The sequence below is a fragment of the Sciurus vulgaris genome (genome assembly GCF_902686455.1).
Source record: "Sciurus vulgaris genome assembly, chromosome: 1".
Classification (NCBI taxonomy): domain Eukaryota; kingdom Metazoa; phylum Chordata; class Mammalia; order Rodentia; family Sciuridae; genus Sciurus; species Sciurus vulgaris.
The window spans coordinates 103225425-103229377 of NC_136461.1; the positions used below are offsets into that span (position 1 = coordinate 103225425).

Genomic DNA, 3953 nt, shown 5'->3' on the forward strand with positions numbered 1-3953 from the left:
GCAGCCCACATTCAGTGATTGACCAATGGGTTTTACAATGGCCAGGGCTTCCCACCCAGGTTCAAAATTTAAAGTTCCATTCTAGCTCCAAGGCTAACTAGAGGACTGGCAGAGGCCTTTCTTGCAAATGTGGCACAGTTCAACTTCTGGCCAGTCATGCTTCCTTGGTTCTCTCACAAGTGTTCATTCCAACAGTGCTCCCTAATAAACTTCTTTTTTTTTTTTTTTCCCAGGAGAAAATCACTTTATTCTAATAAACTCAAAGAACATCAGAACAGCTGGTTTAAGGAGGGCACACAAACATTTGACCAGCCCCAAATCTGAACCAACTCACTGAACTTCCACACAATTGGAACTCTCTTTTGCTGCCATTCAGAAACATTGAAGCTATTAGGTGAGAATTTACACTGCAGTCTTACATTTCATACTTTCACTATCGATTACATTTTTATGCTAGTTACTTGGTCATCATAGCCGATTTTCCATTTCTTCAATTTGAGCCTCTCAATTAGACTAATCCGTTAGCAATTCTGCACTGCTTCAGCACCTCATTGAAACCCTCACAGAGCTTAACATCAGCCTGGTTCTGGGCACACTCCAAAAACTGTTTTATTTCATAAAAGCAAGGGCCACCCAGCTGCTGCTGCTGCGCTGGCTGGGTTCCCTGAGGCTCCTGGTAGGTGATATCGGGCTTTGAGGGCTCCACAGCACTCCCTCCGCTGAAGCCTCCTGTGATGGCATGGCCCAGTGTGTGCCCCACAGCAGAGCCCACAGCCACACCTGCCGCAGTGGTCGCCATCTGGGCCATCAGACCTGGCTGCTGGGGTGCTGCAGCAGGTGAGCCCACTGCAGCTGGCGGGGTTGCAGCTGGCAGCTGAGCTGCTGGTGCCGGCCTGGGCGCAGCTCTCATCTGAGGGGCCCGGCTGGCCGGGGGCGCCACGCGCGAGGTGCGGCTCCGGCTTCCACGCGGCATTCTAACTGCGCGTCGGCTCGGCGTCCAGAAAGCGAAAATGTGCCCCTAATAAACTTCTTGAATGCCAATTTCCATCTCAGAGTTTGTTTTCTTGGGGAACCAGACTGCAAGAGATGATAATTAGTTTTCTGTCAAGTTTTCATTGATGCTACTTAACAATTTAATTGTAAAAAAATTTTGTGAGTCCTAGTTTTGGGTTTGAGCAATGTTCTTCAACAATTTTGACATTTGTAATTTAGGACACCAATATCTAAGTCCTTCTTCTGTGTGCTTGTTTGTTTTGTTGTACTGTGGATCAAAGCCAGGACTTTATGCATGCTAGGCAAGTGCTGTACCAGTAAGAGGTACTTTTTATAACACCTGTAAGGTCTAAGGTCACACACCCCTTTTGGCAAGATGCATCAGTTAAATTTGTTTGAAGAGAGTAGTAGCATAGCATACATAATGAATGCTAATCAAAAGAAAATACCACTTTGGTGGAAACTGTATCTTAGTAGGATGTACCCTTGGCTAATAGAGCGCATTGCTGAGTGCCTTATATAGAATCACTTGGAGGCTACAGTTAGTTACTTACTCCACAGAGGTTGTTCACAGCTGGAAATTTGACTGAGTGCTGTTTGGGGTTACAAAGAAAAATTGTGGCACCATTTGATTTCATATTTTGTTTTGCTTTTCATTTTCCCAAAATATCTTAATTATATATGCTTTGCATCTAGCACCACTTTTTAAAAAAATCATGCTATAACACCACTGTAATACTCTCACCTATGTGCCTTCTTCTCTTTTAGTTTCAAAGTTCAGAAATTGAAAATTCAAATAAAAATGGGCAACAGAACATTGTCATTCTGAAGTTGGTGGTAGTAATGTGATCAGTAGTATTAGAATGGTTACCTTCAACTGTCTGTAGCATCGAAGTTTCCACACAAAATATCTTGATAACACCATTGGTCTGGTGTATTTTCAGAGGGAAAGAAGCAGGCATTGAAAGGAGAAATAGGCCATTAACCTGGAATCCCAGGGACACAGGAGATTGAGGCAGGAGGATCACAAGTTCATGGCCAGCCTCTGCAACTTAGTGAGGCCCCAAGCAACTTTATGAGAACTTTTCTCAAAATAAAAAATAATAAGGGCTGGGATGTGGCTCAGTGGTTAAGTGCTCCTGGATTCAATCCTTGTTACAAAAAAAAAAAAAAAAAATAGGCCATCTATATTGTCAATGGCCTATGTCACTTCCTTCTGTCTTGTTTTTAAAATGTCCTTTCCTCGACAAGATGAATAGATGCAATTATAGAGACAATCTTCAGTGCTCACTAAAATTATCAGGTTTTTAATACTGAATAGATGGGTTTACATTGCATTCTTTATATTACATACAAATTCTATAAAGGGAAACATGTATTGAAAATGCTGGGTCTATAATTGACATATTGCCAAAGAATAAATTATATCCTGTGCTGTAATTATGTATTCAGCAATAATGAATACTAGGAGAAAATAGCAAAGTAGTAATTATACCAATTACAATTGATTAGTTGGTATTAACATAAAAAGATGTGCTCATTATATTATACTCTATGACACAACAGGAAGGTTCTAATGTATTAAGATATTTGATTCCTCTTTAAAATTCCTTTTTGTGTTGGGGTGGTGATATATGCCTATATTCCTGGCTACTAGGGAAGCTGAGGCAGGAGGATCACAAATTAGAGGTCGGGATGGGAAATCCTGTCTCAAAATAAAATTTTAAAAAGGGCTGGAGATGTAGTTCAATGTTTGCCCATCATGTGCAAGGGCAATCCCCAGTACTGAAAAAAAAAAATCCCTTTATGTAATTTATTAAATTCAGTGAATTTGGAGGGCTACCGGGAATTTGTATAATTATGCATGATAAATTTTATTTAATTATGCTACAGTTTTCTTTTTAAATGTTTTTGCAGAACTGGAGATGGAAGTCAGGTGTATTCTACCACTGAGCCACATTCCCAGCCTTTTATTTTGTTTTATTTTCTGGTACGGGGGATTGAGCCCAGGTTCCCTTTACCATCGGGCTATATTCCCAGCCCTTTTTATTTTATTTATTTTTGTGGTGCTGGGACTTGAACTCAGGGCCTTGTACATGTGAGGCAAGCGCTCTACCAAATGAGTTATATCCCCAGCCCTTATTTTTTGTTTTGAGGCAGGGTTTCTCTAAGTTGCTTAGGACCTCACTAAGTTGCTGAGGTTGACCTTGAACTTGTGATCTTCTTGCCTCAGCCTCAGAATACCTGAGATTACAGGCGTGTGCCACCACGCCCCCTTTATGTTATAGTTTTCTTTGTTTTAAGCTACTGTAGTTTCTAATTTTCTAATCTATTCTTCCCTAAATTTTTGAAATATTTCCTTTGCATTGAAAAAATAGAACAAAGTAACCCAAATGAACTATAGTAACTAGAGTGCATCAATATCCAATGTTGTTTACTTTTTGTTAAAAATTTAGATTAAAAGTAATTGTTTCTCTGCAGAGCTTCAAAGTGTGAATTTGACAGTTAAACGGAAGAAGTTGATAATTTTAAACTTTTTTCTTTTCTTTTTTTTTTTACTGGGGCTCTAACCCAGGGGTGCTTTACCACTGAGCTATATCCTTAGTCCTCTCTCTTTTTTTTTTTTTTTTTTTTGATATAGGGTCTCATTAAATTGCTTAGGTTGGCTTCGAACTTGTAATCCTCCTGTCAGCCTACTGAGTCACTGGGATGTGACTCAGGCATGTGCGATAGCACCCAGCTTAATCTTAGACTCTTCTGGTGAGTTGGACCCTCTTTATATTTTTAATAGAAAATGTAGTTCATGTGAGATTAAGTTTAAACTGAAAAAACTGGATCCTCCAATATGTAAAACAACAGTAAATTTAATTATTTCGATTTCCTCAAGTTATGAAACGGAGAGTATATGGGTATTATGAATTGCTGCCAGAGTAATTTAATTTTTTCCCCCTTGATGCTGG

The 3953-nt window shown here is 39.7% G+C and overlaps 1 pseudogene across 1 annotated transcript; it reads right to left on the reverse strand.

The window, feature by feature from the left end:
• Positions 1 to 228: 228 nt before the first annotated feature.
• On the reverse strand, positions 229 to 1007 carry LOC306670047 (coiled-coil-helix-coiled-coil-helix domain-containing protein 2-like; annotated as a pseudogene). Its single transcript has one exon. The product of its transcript is annotated as a coiled-coil-helix-coiled-coil-helix domain-containing protein 2-like (transcript).
• Positions 1008 to 3953: the final 2946 nt, after the last annotated feature.